This window comes from Pinus tabuliformis, chromosome J (genome assembly GCF_031772625.1).
Source record: "Pinus tabuliformis cultivar Carrire ecotype Pingquan chromosome J, CPIR1, whole genome shotgun sequence".
NCBI classification, from domain to species: domain Eukaryota; kingdom Viridiplantae; phylum Streptophyta; class Pinopsida; order Pinales; family Pinaceae; genus Pinus; species Pinus tabuliformis.
Window position 1 is genome coordinate 1,082,528,769 of NC_142295.1, and position 17,732 is coordinate 1,082,546,500.

General features: G+C 37.4%; 1 pseudogene; it reads right to left on the bottom strand.

Moving 5' to 3' along the window:
* The window catches only part of LOC149230743 (protein STRICTOSIDINE SYNTHASE-LIKE 6-like), a 161,508-nt pseudogene that overhangs the window by 65,152 nt on the left and 78,624 nt on the right, over positions 1 to 17,732 (bottom strand).

Here is a 17,732-nt window from a genome sequence, read left to right on the forward strand (position 1 = left end):
TAATTCTCTCTTTGGTGACACTTCTAGTGATGATCTTTTATTGACCCTCACCAATGCTCTTTTTGGTTACTTTTGGTGATGGTCAAAAAATGTTCGTCATCATTGATCATTCCAATGATTTTTTTATGACACTTCATGCCTATGATGGACCTTTTCGTCACCAATGTCACATATGGTGACGGTCTTTAAAAAAACGTTGTTGTAAGCGTATATAGTGATGGTCCTCTAAGGTTTGTCACCAAAGCCATTTTCAATGACACTTTTGGTGAGAGTCGTTAAAGGCCCGTCACTAATTCTCTCTTTGGTGACACTTTTGGTGAGGGTCGTTAAAGGGCCATCACTAATTCTCTCTTTGGTGACACTTCTAGTGATGATCTTTTATTTACCCTCACCAATGCTCTTTTTGGGTACTTTTGGTGACAGTCAAAGAATGTTCGTCATCATTGATCATTCCAATGAGTTTTTGATGACGCTATGTACCTGTTACTATATTTTTTTCAAAAGATAACGATTTAAGACCTTTGTTGTGGAGTCTTTTTCATTATGTGTCCAAGGTCATAGTGGTTATAGTCAGTTAATTTGTTAAGAAGTAATTAATGTGTATCATTTCCCTCAAGTCATAAGAATATAATTTTCCTATGAGTCAACACATGATTCATCTCTATTAGGTTTATTATCTAGCAAATTTCCTTTAAATAAAGTTCCATTAGTGTGTGTAGGAAATATATTATTTAATACATAATCAAGCTTTGTCAATTCTATTAATGAGAGAGACCTAGCACTCCTCAACGCTCATGTCACACCTTAACATGCTTTGGAACAATACACTAACATTCCTTGCAACACCTCGCATGTCCTGGAACATCTTTGTATCTAGAACATATTGCCATGAGTAGGATGCCCAAGCACATGTTGGCATGCCCTAGCATAGCATAACACTCCCCTATCATGCGTTGGCATGCCCTGTAGTCCCTAGCATGCCTTGGAACACCTTGGCATAATATTGCATTGACAAACATTAGCACTTGGCACACATTGGCACTTGGCATGTATTGGAACATATTATTAATGTGCCTAGCATGCCCCTTTCGAAAAATATGAAGTCCCGACTTATTAACCCTCTTATGTGTTCATCTTCCAACATTTTAGCTTGGTTATTCCTTTTGTTGCCTTGAAACTCCTTGATGCATATTGGCATACTTTGGCACCCTGCACATCCTAGCATGTCTTAGCACCTGGCATGCCTTGGCACTATATGGCACATGTTAGCACACCCCAGAACTACCTAGCACACTCTAGCACTTCTTGACATGCCGTGATTTTCCCTGGCATGCCTTACCTGTGCTTAGCATACCTTGTCACACCCTCCTTGGCATGACAACTAACACTCATTGACACTCCCCGACACACCCTCATATTCTTTCACTTCCATGCATTTTAACCTAGTGCTCGCTTGTGTTTTCCTAGTACTTCCTAACACTCCTCATCATGCATTAGCACTCTCTAGCACACCTTAGCACTCTTCGATATGCTCTACCACTTCATAGCATGCATCACACTCCCTAATGCACATTGACACTTGGCACGTGTTGGCACTTGGCAAGTCTTAGCATGTTTGGCATGCATTGAGATGACTTAGTATGCTCTGGAATGGTTTAATATTAAAGTTATTTGAGATCAATTATTGGAAACTAGATGAGAAGAAATGGAGGAATATTTGGCACTTAGAATGCATTGACACTTGGCACTTGGAAACTATTGGCACCTAGTGTTGGTGTGCCTAGCATGCCCCTCATGGAAAAGGTAAATTGATGACTTATTAACCCTACTATGTGCTCATTTCCTTTTATTTTAACTTTTTCCTCCTTTTTGTTGCCTTGAGAGTCCCTGGCATGCATTGTCACACCCTTGTATATCTTTGCATGCCTTATCACTTACATCTTAGCTTGTTTGACATGTTTTCATACTATCAGGCACATGTTAGCATGCCCTAGCATTCCCTAACACACCTTGGTAGTCATGACCTCATAGCTAGCATTACATTTTTCCATGACTTGGGAACCTTACATTCACTATAACACCTTGGCACTCCCTAGTTGTCATGCCCTCTGTTATCCTCAATAATGTCCCAGGATGATGAGGATATCGACGGAGGTAACCACAGACCAACATTTTAGTTTGGTAGCTAGACCTACCAAACCATAGAGGGCTCTCTCTATGAAATCACAAGCAAGAGATGACTGGAATGTAAAGGATTTTAGGCTAGATAGCTAGGATCAGGTGGGTTTTTGAAAATTTAGGGTTTTGTTACTGGATAAGGGAGAAAAACTAGGTAGCTAGGTCAGAGGATCAAAGGGTTACATCATAAAAGATATAAAGGAGCAAGGTAGTATTACTTTTGTGATGCATCTTAGGGTTTTCCAGTGTAGTGTAGTGTTTATAAGAAGAAAAAGGTCTTAATGAGCATGAAACATGAATTCATTAAGCAAGAAAGAAAGTAACACATAATGATTTTTCCATCAAAACAGAGCTTTATGCCAAGAATTATGTTTATAATTTGTAAGGAAAACCATTGAAGAATTGATGAATGGAAGAGAAGATGAATATCTTTCATATAAAGCTATAACAGAGAAAAAACAACATCACAAACTTACTGCACATGAATTCCTAGATAATAGCTGCAAAGTGTGTCCTTTGATTTCCAGAAAATGTCCAAGTACAAGCTACAATAGTTCTCTCCTCTGAAATCCAACCCATTCTATCACTGAGAAATTGATACATAAAGACAAAAGAAACATCTCCCCACTCTTGGGGGTTGAATCCATGACTCTAGGAACTATTCCATGAGTTGTTCTAACCAAACCCTAATGTCTAGGGAAGTGAAAAACAACTTCTACAATTAACTTTAACTCCAACCTCTCTCATAAATGAGGTAAAATTTACATCAAAAAATCTTACAAAGACTAACCACATTATTTACATTTAATTTTACCCCTCACATTCATCTACTTCACCCTTTTTACTTTTACCAAAGTCAAACTAGGAATTACAAAAAATTACACAGTGAAAATTTTACAAAAATCTCAGAAATTTCCTGGTGCGTAGCGAGCTGTTGGAGGCCATTTTTGAGTGCCTTTTTGAAGTCCAAATCTAGATCTGAAGCCTTTTCTGGAAATATGGGAGAGTGTAGATGTCTTTAGATTATTTTTTCACTCAAAAGGACCCATTTTTTGGCTGATATATGGCCATTCGCCAAGGTGTCTCCAGGTGCACAATGAAATGGAAAAAGAGGGGAAAAAGGGGATTTTTGGCCTCATTTTTGCAATTTTTTCAAAAAATGAGCCCCAGACCAAGAAAGTGGGAAAATTGGTTTTGAGAGGGGGTAATAATCTTTCCAAAAATTCTGATTTTCCATCATTTGGAGCCCTGAGGAAGGAGCGCGGCGTGAGCTCGCTGCGCTCCTAGATAGAAAATTGCCAAAAAATTTCAAGTGTGCACCAAAACACAATTTTTTCTCCAAATCCTCCCAAAATTTGTCTTGAGATGCCTAATGAGGTATGTTATGCAATCATGGATGCATCAAAAAACAAATCTAACTTACCCTTCTCCTCTTGGCTGATTAGGGTTTCCTTGAGTTTTTACTTCAACTGCTTGATTTTGACCTTGGCAAACTAATTCCTTGTGTAATAATGGATGGCCATTGTCTTTTGCAAATTTTTATCCCTGTTGGCCTTTTCAAGTAGATTCTCAAGGTGGCAATTGACTTTGTAAAGCCAAAAATCCTTGTTCTCATTTATTTCCATGGAAATCTTATCTTCAAAGGTCAATTCTTCCATTGGTGGCTTTTGTTCTCTTTCCCTCTGAAGTGCCTTCCTAGGACCCATTGTCCTTGGTCTCTTCCTTGCCACATGTCCTTAATGCTTCTCAGTGTACTCATGGTCCACCACTTCCTTTCCTTTCATCTCTTGTTTCTTGGCTTTGAATTTCTCTTTCCCCATGACTAGTTGTTTTGCCTTAAGTTGATTGTTTTCTTGCTCAAGGAATGAAATGATGAATTTGACCCTTTCCAAATTGTCCTTGAGCTCCATGAGCTGAGAATCCTTCTCTTTGATGACTTGTTTTAGGGTTTTATGCTCATCATGTGCCTCCAAATCAACTAGGTCAAAGTCATCCTCAATGGGCTCCTCATCATGCAAAGAAGCCTCATGATGTGATGGTGATCCTTGTTCTATTGATGTAGTAGGCTTGGCCCCTTCCTCAATTTGAGGAGAAAACACAAGCCTTTTGCCTCTATGATATGTCTTGGTCACCTCAGGCCTAGGTGCCTTGGAAACCTCATCATGTTTGCTTGAAGATCCCACTTCCATGGGATGTACTAACATGGTTTGGTGCTGGCTTGGTGAAGTGGTTATATGTGTTTTCAAGGCTGCCTCAATGAAGGTGTCCCATGTCATGTTCTTCTCTGTAAATTGATGGAGTACTATAACCTTTATCAGGCTATGGTGAAAGAGGTTGGGATAATGCACTTTTCCTTTCAATTTCACCCTTTCAGACATTTTGGTTAGGCTCTTATACAAGTAGCTAGACAAATTTAGAGACTTGGCAATTGTAAAGTGCATGAGCAGTCTTATGTGGTATAAATATAGCTTGGAAAATATGCCCTCACATGTGAAGAAATTCATGAAAGCCTTCATCAATGGTGCATATCTCTCCAACAAGTATCTGAATGGGAAAACAAGTGAGTGAGCTCTTTTATATTGTGATTTCAAGTAGGGTTTTTACTCTTCTAGGTCTAGGTTCATGCCTTTGAACTAGTTTTCACCATGGTTTGGTATGAATGTAGCTTGAGAGATGGCATCCACTGAAAACATGAAAACAATCCCTGCAATGGTGATCTTATCTTCCTTCAAGGTGAGGGAAAATATACCTGTGAGATGCTCATGGTAACCTACTTCCTGCACTCTTTGACAAAACCCTAAGCAATTGACATCTTCAAAGCATTTCATGACAAATGGGGGGGAGGTGATTTCATTGCAATTAGAGGGCTCAAACCTCTATATCTTTCCCCCCTTGTTTTACTTCCTCTTCTCTGATGGTGATGAGTTAGGATCCATACTTCAAACCCTAGGTGAAAGGCAAGCAAAAACAATTAAATTTGTTGCTGTGAGGGAATGAGGTGGTATGATGGACTTAGGAGTTGCCTAAATTTGTAAGAAAATTTAGGAGGGTAGGGGATGATGTTAGTGAGTAGGGGAACAAGCAATTTTGGGAAATGAGTGAGGGGAGGGGTTGGAAAAGGAAAAAACACAGACCTATCCTAGAAAGAGATAGGGTAGATTAGGGTAGATTAGATTGGTGTATTAGCTGCAAATAGAGGTGTAGGGACAAGGAATCTAGGGTTTAGGGCAACAACTCATCATTTGAGGATCAAAACCATGAAAATCATGTAAACCTTAGAAGAAGAAGTATTTGATCATTTTCTTGACATATGAGGCAAAGGAGGGCATGAAAATGATTAAAATTACTTGCTATAGAGCTTGGAGGATGAAATGACTAAAGAGGAGCTTTGAAAAATAAATTTTGGTGGTCAAACAATAATTTTGGACAAATGTGCCCCGTGCGCAGCAAAAGCTTCCTGTGCACAATGTGATGTGTAGGTGCACATCGAAGGCTTTCTGTGCGCAACGAGAGTCAATGTTTGCCAGTGAGGGCTATGGAATCACAATTTTTTGCAAAGGAGAGGGGGGAGCTCGATGCTAGGATGGTAGACAAGTGCAAATGAGTGTGAATGATCTCCTCCATGTGCTTTTATAATTTTCTTTTGGTGTCTAAGTGATTAATGAGGTAGGACGGCCCACCTCACCAATTCACTTTATTTTTTAGTATTATAGCCTCAGGACCTCTTCTTGTAACTTTAGAACCTTAGGAACATGATTACATAAAAAAACATAAATTACATTTGAAATCAAGTGTTATTGAACAAATTTACCTATTGCTACTCCTCATTTTCTGGATTTATACATGAAATGACTGATTTTGTGACCTTAACCCTAATGACCTAATGGTGACATTGAGCTGAATGGAGGCCATGATGATGTGACTGAAGTGATATTAATGATGTTTTCATGATGGTAGACTCAACTGGGTGATGAAAGTGATCGACATATGAAATTCTTGAGAGAGTGGAAATAACCCTAGACACACTAGCCAATGACCAAATTTTTATTTGAAGACTCACTGAAATGACAAAAATTTGACTTGACACCCTAACAACACCTTTTAAGAGCATATTTGATCACTGGTGATAGGCTGAACTGATTGACACTAATACCCTCACATATAACCTTACTTTTTTTGCGACTTGGGAACCCAACCAATTCATTAGCAAAACAATATTGTGCCCAACCCAAAGTCTCCCTTTCTCCAACTTGAGGTCAACAGTGTCAAGTTGGCGGTCCACCAAGTCGAATTTCAAAAATTTCTAGAAATGAGAATTTTTATACTTTTATATTTTTTAAGATTGAAATGAGAATTTTCTATATTATTATTGGACCAAAGCCCTAAAATTTACTCATTTAAAAGAACCTAGAAAATACAAATTTATTGGGCACATGCCATTTGTTTAGCCTTCTTCTACGAATGTTGGTTCCACACATTCAAAAAAATAGAGGTAGGTCTTGGGAACGATGTGGGTGTGTTAAGGAGATCACCTACCTCTTGATTGCACATGAATTATGCATGCTGGATGTGTAACACCCAACAACAACATATTTTTATCTCATGAGGAGAAAAGTTGCTATAATATAGTAGGGCTCATCTTGGGACACTACTAACAGCTCTACTATGGGATGGCGCTTACTAATCTCATCAACTACACCTCAAATAGGTCATCTATATCACTTATATTTGGAATTTCTCTTTTTGATTACAAGATATCCCCAGAGATCAATTTTAGGAAATTCCATTCTAACTAAATAAAAAGAATCTTCTTTTTTATCCTCGATGAAGAAAAATAATGGTCATCGAATACATCGAAAACAGATTTTGGCTATTGAAAAATGCCAAATGATAAGGGTTTTGATTTAAGATAAGATGATATAGTCCCACTGATGGATTCTTTTCATCATAGTTGTAAGGATGAGAAGAGGTTTGCACTGCGAACCTTAGCTAGCAGGAAGGAATTCTTGGTTGAATCTAATAAACTAGTAGTGGTAACATCATCCCAATTGGCTAATGTTATATGCTGGATGAACTTGTTTGCACCCCTTGTTGGTGCTTATCTTCTTTTATGCCTTCTTTTATGCCATAGCAGCTTATTGTTGTCCGTTAATGGAATACAAGTAAAATGTAGATATTAGGCAAGCTCTATCTCTGCCTATCGCAAAAGGTTAGACCAACATCCACACACACATAGGAGGACTACACTCATCCCTAACACATATGGTATGGGTTTCTTATGCATAGGCCAAGGAGATTCTTATCAGCGATGTAAATTGGCTTTGATGTGGAGACTATGAAAAAGAATAATATCATATGGCACATTAGACACACTGAACGGGATTGCAACCCTCCTCTTGCATAGATACACACCTTAACACGGGGTGAAACCCTCATAAATCAATAGGACACACTTAATGGCTCTGATGAGCCTCCAACCTCCCTCCATATAACACTTGATGGGTTGAAACCATACATCTGGAAGTAAGGAAGGAAGGATGTGTTTGCATTTTTGTTGCAGACCACCATAGTTGGATGGGGAAAGTTCAATGTCTTGATGCAAGTTTCATTAAGCCTCTCAATCAAAGGCATCCTGCCACTATTATGGAAACCCCTAGAAATGCCAGTTTTCCCATTTGATATCGCCAATGTGGGATTTCCTCATTGAACCACTCAAAATTAGATATTAACACTATGGAAAAATGTGAAATGAGAGGGATCTGCAGGAGTAACTATCATGCTAACTATTTACAAGGAAGGAGGGGTTTTCATAATGAACCATAACAGCAGGTAGGAAGGAATTAGCATTTTCATAGCTCTCAACCATAGCTCTCAACCATAACTGCTCTCATGGTGGTTCCCATTCATGGTGGATAGTTCAGTTTAACCACCTCATCAACAATGCAGTTACTAAAAGCCTCTCCTATTTGTTTTGTTGAACCTCACTAACTTCTTGGGGAACAAAAAATTTGCCTATCCAAACAACCATACGAAAAAGCTTCGGCTCACTCGACCTCAAATAAATCCAAGGGGACACTCCCTAACACTCCCTGGCACACATTCCCACACTTTGGCATTGGGCACAATCTTGCCATGTCACCCTGACAATCTAGCATTCCTTAGCACTACCTAACATACTTTTTCACTCCCTCCTTAGCACACCTATAACTCACTGGCACTCCCTATCACACACTCTTATTCATTCATTTCCATGCATTTGAAACTAACACTCCCTTGTGTTTCCCTGACACTCCATAATACTCCTTAATATACATTGGCACACCATAGCACCTGACAGATATTGGCATGTTGCTTTGGACTCTATATTGTGGGGAGCGATTAAAGTTGTAACACAATTCAAGTAATTTACACCTCCAAAGTAAATGACATCATTATATGTTTGTGTTAGGTTGTTAGAGAGGCTATTTATAGACAATACATTTAATGTACTTAGACTTCATCTTTTCAGGGCCTCGACTCTAACATGGATTTGTGCCAAGAAAACTTCATGCAAATGAAAGGGGGCCTTTTTGTTTAACCACATATGCACAAGAGCACCAAATGTTGTCGTTCAGATCCCCCATGGTGTGTTCAAAGTGGGTTTACATTTGCATCGAGTTGAAACTAATCATAATGACCTTCCTCTTCTTAATATCAACGACAACAATCTCTTCTTTGACCTTAGACAATCTCGTCAGATATGAAGTCACTCCTTCACCCTGTATCATCTTGGTGTACTTCAACTTATCCGCCAATACCAGTACCCGTTTCTCATTCTTAATCTGGAAAAAATTCTGAAGAGCCATCCACATCTCATGTGTAGTGTTCTTCTTGGACACTTCCAGCTCCTTTAGATCAGTTGGATTCTCGATGGCTTTCTCGGTGAACTCCCAGATCTTTTTGACCTACAAGACCAACTTGATCCTTTCCTTCCATGGAATATAGTTGGACAACCCCTCCAACTTGTACTCATGCTGGAGACTAGCCTGCAATTTCGACTTGCTCTCTACTTGCTCAACTGCTCTTATTCTCCCCTGCCACCTTTTCGCAACTGCTGGACCACTCCTGGTTCTTCCCCCCCCCCCCCCCCCCCCCTGGCTGTTAGCTCCGCAACTCAACCGGTCGTCCCCACCACTTGTTATTATCTTATCTTCTCGCAAAAACTCAAAACGAAGGCCCCAACAACATACCTAACATGCATTGGAACTGTCTAGCATGTGTTAGCACTTCTTGGCACATGTTGGCACTCCCTAGTTTTCATGCCCTTATAGATTTTCTTACCTTTTTGGAGACTTGGGAAACCAACCAAGTCATTGAAAAAATAATGTTGTGCCTAGCCCTAACACTCCCCAACACTCCTTGGCATGCATTCACATTGTCTAGCATGTGTTAGCACACCTTTTCATTCCTTAGCACACCTGGCACTCCTTAGCTATCATGCCTCACAACTACCCTTAAATTTTTTGCAACATGGGAACCCAACCAAATCTGGCCTCAACTATAACACCAACTTGCAAACTATAACAACATCTTGACCAAGTTACAATTACTACAATTAGACTATGCATTTTTCACTTAATAACTCCCTATAACTCATCTTAGGCTACTCATGTTGAATATAAACTCATACAACTTAACAAGTTATGAATACAAGGCTCACATCCAACTGTGGTCGTAAAACAACTAAGCAACAAAGTTTACATCTTGACATGCCATAACATCTGGCATGCCTAACAATCTATTGGCACTATGTAGCACGTGTTAGCATCCCCTGCATTTCTTGGCATGTTTTGGCACTCCCTAGCACATCCTAGCACTCCCTCATAGTTAGCACACCTATTATGTCCAATGTGTACTATTTTTATTGTGTTCACTTAAACACTCTGTTCTAACTCTTAATGCTTTGGCTATAAGTTTTAATCTAAGTTGTTCTATGGTGTTTCATAATTTTTCTCATAGAAGTGTGTCATCTTGATGGTTTGGGTATATTATTTGTGATTTGAGTAGGTGCTATACATTGATCTTATTGTACCCCTTGTTTCCTTTAGTCAAAATTTATCCCATGTCTCTCTTAACAACACATGTGAAGGCCTTCTAAGCTATGGCTAGCTTCTAATAGGATATTTTTAAGCTCTAAGTGAACTTCCTAAAAAATAATGGGCTACCTATAAATATTTAAGTTTATTGATAACATTATTTACATATTTAAGCATATTTTTCACCTCCTTAAAGATTGATAGATATCTCCCTTATGTGTAAAACTCATATCCATTTTCCCTCCTTATATGAACATACTTACATATATTAGAGCGACGTCATATACTTTTTATTGATGCCCTGATTAGACTAACATTATTACTTATCTTCAACATCATTATATATAACTTCTATGTGAGATGACCTCCTTTTGCTCAAATAAAAATAAACTTAATGAAAACCTAAGCGACCATAGAAATTGATTTATAAGATTTTACTACCTATTAAAATCTAATTTGGCAGCTACTCTAAAATCTAAATGGACCTATTAAAATTTATTTTCCTGCTGCTATTCTCTCTTGCCAACTTTGGGACTCTGTTTGCTCTTTCTTTGCTCATAATATTTATGAGTTCGCAGCGGATTTCATACCCTTCTATGATATTCAATTCTTCATTGCCTTATCGATTCGACTAGATTTTTCACGTGTATTTATTATATCAGATTTGGGTTCGCTCTTTTTCGAGCTTTAATTGAGATATTCTTCTCTTGATTTGGATTTGGAGGCTTTTGCTACAATTCAAAGCAGAAAAAATGTCATCTACATATGAAGATAAAATTACAACCTTCAAGAAATAAGAGGTGTGTGGATACACTTGAAAGGATAGATCATTTTCCCCTTACAAATTGATTTTCCACTTGTCAATGATGCAATGTTAGCATAAAACCTCAGATTAGAGAGAAAGTGGCAATGTTGGCCATTCATTTCCAAGCATGAAAACTCACTAGATGTTTGAAAATTGAAGTGCTTGAGTTTATTTATGCTTAGAGTTAGATGAAAAGCTATGTGCAAGGAAACCAAATCAAAACTTCATTTATGCTAAATTCAAATGATAAACCTTGAGAAAAACTATTAGCATGACAAGATCTAAGTTCAAAAAATTGAGAAAACACAATAAATCCTTATATCAAAGAAAAATAGGGTAAGCCAATTTGGAATCGACCCCTTTTAAATGGATGACCTGTAGATAATATCATACAAACAACAAATCAATCTAGAGATTATGCCATCTCTTATGGTTGACCTGGAGAATAAAAATATGTTTGTAACAAAAGATGAATAAATTATCTCATTTAAATAGGAAAAAGGAAACTTAGTTCTAAAGGTAAAGGTACACAAGTCCTAGGCTGCAAGTAAACAAAAGTTAGAGGAAAAACTCAAAGAAACGATTGGAAAAGAAAAGAAAAGGCCCTAAATGCTTCCACTAGGCATGGAGTCTTATCTTGACCCTCAAGCAAAAGCCCTTTTTCCTTGTATTTATGAAGTTTCTAGACATTCCCTGGTGAATGCTTGGAAACATCACTCTCGGAAGCTGGATTGTATAGAAATCAAAGAGAGGCTATACTAGTATTAGATCTAGCATAAGTAATGCAACTAAAAGAAATTAAAATTTCTAAGCTCAGATTTGAAGTAAAGAATTAAATTCTGAAAATAGTCAACCCCAATAATAAAAAATTAGCTTAAATATTTTCACAATGAAACAACATAGGAACACTCCATATCTTACTTGCATTTGTTGATGTTGCACTAGCTCCTTCCTTCAATGTAATGTGCATGCCCAAAATCCTTTCTATTTCTAACTTGGGACTAAATGTTTAAGACACAGGAAAAATTTCATACTAATAGTGAGAAAATGAGAATTTTATTCCATTTCCAACCATGTACAAATGAGAGGAGTGCCATCCTATTATAGGAAGAAAGTCCTCCTAAGCCATCGTTACAAAACCATGTGCCATCATGAAATTATGTGCTCAATACAAGAAATAAATAACTGACTCCCAACTAACTTCCTCACATGTGTGGACCTCTCTTAAATGTTATGTGGTGTACTCCAACCCTTTCCCACGCTTGTGGGTCAAAATAGTCAAACACCAGAGTGTCTTACTCCCTTTGGCCAACAAACCTTGTTTTTTTAAATGTTTAAAATTGAATCTGTTCTTACCTCTTTGATGATAGAATTTAATAAATATAATGATATTTTAGAAACCCTAACCCCAATTTGAACTCCCCTCCTACTTCAAATGACCCCCAATTTATCATTTTGGTGTAAACCTAAAACCATGAAACACAGAGGAAATGTTTCAACACCTTAATGTAATAAATGAGGGCTTGCTAAAGGCACCACAAACTACTAGCAAGCATCCTCTACTCATTCAAACACCTCAATGCACAAGAAGAACCCAAACAAATTCTATGAGGGAAATTAAGGACTTTCATCGTCACTTCTTAGAAAAAAAAAGAGATGGCAAGCATGGGGAAAGCTATCCACAGAACAAGGAAAAATTGTCCAAAGAATATTAGGAAGAAGAGTTAAAAGGTTACATTTATGATCCCAGGTACTTGATAACTCATGAAACATAGATATTTAACTTGTATGAGTTGTATTGGATGAATAAAATATTCATTGCCGAGGTGGTGGTGGAGAAAGGTAGGCAGTGTCAATTTGTTTTGCATAAATTGAGTGTGATGGAGAAAAAAATTGACGTTTTTTGAGAATATTTCAACACCAAGATTACAATTCACAATGATAAAAAAAATAAAACAATACACTAGAGGAAAATGACCAAGTCCTAAATTCCAAAGGGGCTCCATTGAATCCCATTATTATGGATGAGCAAAGAAAAGTCTAAAGATCAACAACCATGACAAACATGGAGACTGTTGAAGTATGTAACTCATGTGTAGTGTCACCATGCATGTAGAAGAGAAATTTACCATTGCATTAATCTAGAACCAAGGGTTTGAGGATTAGGTTCAAATTTTAGATTAGATAAGAAGGCATTTTGTTTGCACCACAATCATTGGCTACAATGTGGACTTGTTGGAGTTCCTACTGACATTGTAAATTGTGCTATGCATAGAAAGAAGAGTTGTTTATCTAGTGAGAGAGTTTACTAGAATACATATTTTCTCCAGCGGCCATGTGGATATTGAGTCAGGTAGAGATATTGACCACTAGTTCTCCTCCACCCAGTAGTATGCTACTCAAACATGAAGTGCCAAATTTCTCTATTATTCATGGTTATAGCCTCATAGAGATTGCAAGGATGAAGGACACAAGAATGTGGATTTTATATATAACTATTATCGTATAAAAAAATCAAAGAAGGTTGCGTCATAGTTCATAGGAGAGTTATCATTCTGTTTGATAGGTTAAATTTGTGTGTTGATTGAAGAAGACCATTGACAGTTGCATTAGTTCAAGACAATGTGCATGTCCGTTAAGATCCACGTGCAAGTTTATTTATCAAGAGAGAGTAGTGAACAAAGGGGTTAGGTTTCTAGAGTATGTCATGGAGCACATGGCTATATGAAATCTCCAAACCACATTGTGAGTGTGTTGTGCAACATGGTGATTGTGTTGGATGTTGACATTGTGTGCCCATAGAAAATGATGCCCACAAAGGTTCAATTTTGAAAGTAGAATAAGTGCATCACCATTTTTTGCACCAAGGTGAGCATTATCATTGTGGAGGTTTTCAAGCTAAGCATTATCATTGTGGAGGTTTTCAATGGCAAGTTCGAGAGGGCCAAGAAGGTTTTCAATTTCATAGATTGAAATTTGTTTCAAGTTTGAATTGTGTCAAGGTAGTGGAAAAAGCTCATGGTAGTGACATGGATTTGAGAGGCCAAATGATGAGGAAAGGTAAAGAATGGTTGACATTTTTGTGAATTAGAAGGGATGAATCAAAAGTGAAATTTATGAAGAATTCCATGTCAGATAATAAATGCACAACTTACAACAAAAGTGTAAATTTTAATCTTTTTCATGGCATATGATATCTTATGTTTGGTGATAGTTTTGATGACATGTTTTGGAAGTGCAAACAACATGAATACATGCTTAAGTGATAAAATCCCAAGCCTTAATTTCATTTAATAATTTTTCTCAATGGTAAACCTTTTAATGGATTTGGCCTCATAATTTCATGAATGGTCCCATGGATTACATCAATATGTTTAGTGATATTTTGGAAGATGTGTTTTCGAAGATTACATGCATATGTGATAAAATCCCAAATCACATCCAACAAATTTCCTCAATGGTGACTTATTTAGTGGCTTTGGTCTGATAATTTCATTAGTGGTCCCATGGATTAAGTAAATAATCTTTTTGGTATCTCATTTATATGGTATGGGAACATATTGTTCATAGGAAATTTATTACAATAGAGCTTGTCACATTTAATTATAAGAATAAATTAGATTTAAATGTTACCTCTAAGAGAGTTTATTTGAATGATTTGTGTGGATATCATATCTTTATAATTTTGAAGTTTTGAATCTAAGCACTCTTATTGAATTTTTCATCCTCAAAAGGATATAGAATTATTTTGTTAGAATTTTCCACTTTAACAATTGATGGGTGAAATAATAAATATTGAAGACAAATATTGAATAGAGATGTTGAAGAAGCAAAGGTCAAAGACATAGTTGAATATACTAAGCATGAAGAGGAAGACAATATTACACATAACATGTAGTCTTATATAGCAATACTATGTGATGTAAAATAATTCCTAATCTTGCATGCTAGTTGAAAAAGCATTCCCGATGAACTCTTTGTTGAATGGTGCACCATAAATCCTCATTTCATTAATAAATATAGAAAATTGAATATTGAAATAAATACATTTGATAATCTATTATTCTAAATAACTCATAAACAACATAGTTAGTTCCCTAGATTTCTTATTAGACTACATCCAAGAAGATTTTAAAACATTAATTTAAGAAGAAATACCATTTATTCTCAATGGTAACCTTTTTTCTATTTCTTATTTATTTTAATTAATATTTATTATATCTCTACCAACATAGCATAAATCAATCGATGGCGGTATCAAAATGCGTTCAAATCTTAATTTGGTTTTGGCGGTATCGTTCAAATCTTAATTTTGGTTTTGATATTCCAATGCTCCAGTTTTGTCCTCCATCATAATTTGTCTGGGCTTTGTCTGGGCTAGATCGGGACTGGGTGGATATGAGGTGAGATGTCTGGGTTAGATTGGAACTGGGTCGATATGAGGTGATCATTGTTGCTTTAATGAATTTCGCGGAAGTGGCGAAGTGCACTCTGAACAGGTTGTCATTGTGCTTGCTAGTACAATATTTTTGGGCCACAATAGAAGAAAACCCCTATCAAACTAATCTCAATACATTTCCCAAAAATGTCATGTCAATTCGGGTTGTGGCAACCCATCCAGTTTCATTCATCCTGTCTCTCAGAATTTTATGCATTGATATTGAACTTCAAAACCCATCTAGTTTCGTTCATCCCGTCTCTCTGAATTTTATGCATTAACTTTGAGAGTGCAGATCTAAGACATCAGTTGTTGAGCATGAACCAATAGATTCCTGTCTGTCCTGAACGTCACTTCTGTCTCTGGAGACGGAGAAAAATGATCGAGCAACCTGTTGTTCCTGCCCACACTCAATGTCCCTTATAGGTAGAGACAGATTTTGCGGACCAGATGATGCATCAGAAGCCATAGAAGAGTCCTTTTCCTTGGCTGTAATGCTCGACGGCTGATATGTTCGGTATTTTTCAGCATTGTGTTTATACTTCGATCTTTTTGTTTGCCGCTTCTCAATTTCAAGACTATTGTGTTTTTCTTCACTCCCTCTATCTACAGACACATCTAAATACTTCGTCCAGCCAGACTCAGAGATTTCTGTAGAAACATAATTCAGTAGCTCTGCAAATTTGGGAAAGGTCGGTCTGTGCAACATACGATCCATATTATTCCCCATCCCTTTTCGCCATTCAGATCCATCCATAACCCTTGTGCATTTCACAACAAACCTTCCATTCAACGAGCAGAGACTGGACTGATGAGGCGTCGCTGAGAGATTAAGAAACCAAAAACAAGTGAGCAGGCCAATTCCTGAAGCAGGGCCTCTCCAGCGACTGCACCTACGTGCAACTGTTTATCATCATTCATTGACTTCCAGGTATGTTTCGCCTGGCTTGGGGGTGAAGTTTTCTACGGGCTGTTTCGACTGTTTTATCTGGTGCATGATATGCTCTTCCACTGGCTATTATTGTTGGGTTTCTTTGCATCTAGAAGGATTGTTTGGGTATCTCGTCTCCTTTTAGCATGTTTGTCTCTGTTTCTCCCCTATACCATCTCTTCCTAGGGCATATAGGGGTGTATAGCATGTTTATTTACAGTCTCTTGTTGTCAGATCTCTGTCATGTTCTGCTGATATTTTCACTTGCGATTTATTTTTCTATACTGCATTTTTGTTATCCACCTTCATCCTCTAATATATTTGCCCATATGAACCACCTCACTAGGAGGAACCTGTCCCAAATTCCAATTACACATTGGGAGGCCACAATTCTAGATTTTTAGTGTGCTCTATATAAAGATACACCTGTTGATGCCCACACCATACCCACTGGGTGTTGTCAAATCACCACTTACTTGGTGGGCTGCAAAGGCAGTTTGGCCACTCAGGCAAAGTGGGTTTCCTAATCTACATTTGAGCAGTACTTTCCTCATCTTCAGCAGAATTTGAGGACAACATCTTCTCGATAGGAATAAATTGGTGAGACTTAGTCTAGAAAACATGTATTGTATTTGATTTTTTATACTTTGTACTTGATCCTTGTCTCTTTTGGGTGACTGAATCTTAATTGATTGCTCACCCACTTTATTGTATTTTATTAGAGATTTGGTGATCTCTGATCTCTTTCATCACAAATTTTTTCCCTACATAAACACAAAGGAGTGTACAACATGGGCATATTTCCAGCAATCTTCTCTCATGCTTGTGTACTAGCTCTCTTGTGTTTTTTTATTGTGTGGGTGTTTTTCTTCTATTTCCGATATTGTGCTCAGATTAGGGTGGGTGGAAGTAACTTGTAGGTTTTAGTATACTACACATGAAATTAGAATTTTGACCTGAGAAGATTACTCATCCCTACTTTGAACAATGTGGTATATAACAAATAGGCTATGCAACAACAAGAAGGATGAAGTCCGATGAGTTTTGTCAAAGTAATATCCATAGACAATAGTGAATGATTATAGATGCACATATCTTAATCAAGTTACTCGAACTCCAGTATCACTTCCTCTAATGCTGTTGTGAGAGATATTGAACCCCAAAGCTAATGCCAAACACATTCCTCCTTATGGTCATGATTTCTTCTTCTACTTTATATCCCCTTATGCTTAGCCTATGGGATCTGAGTTTTGGCTATGGATAAGGTGTTAACTCAGCTTTACCACTTAGTAGCAGAACAATTAC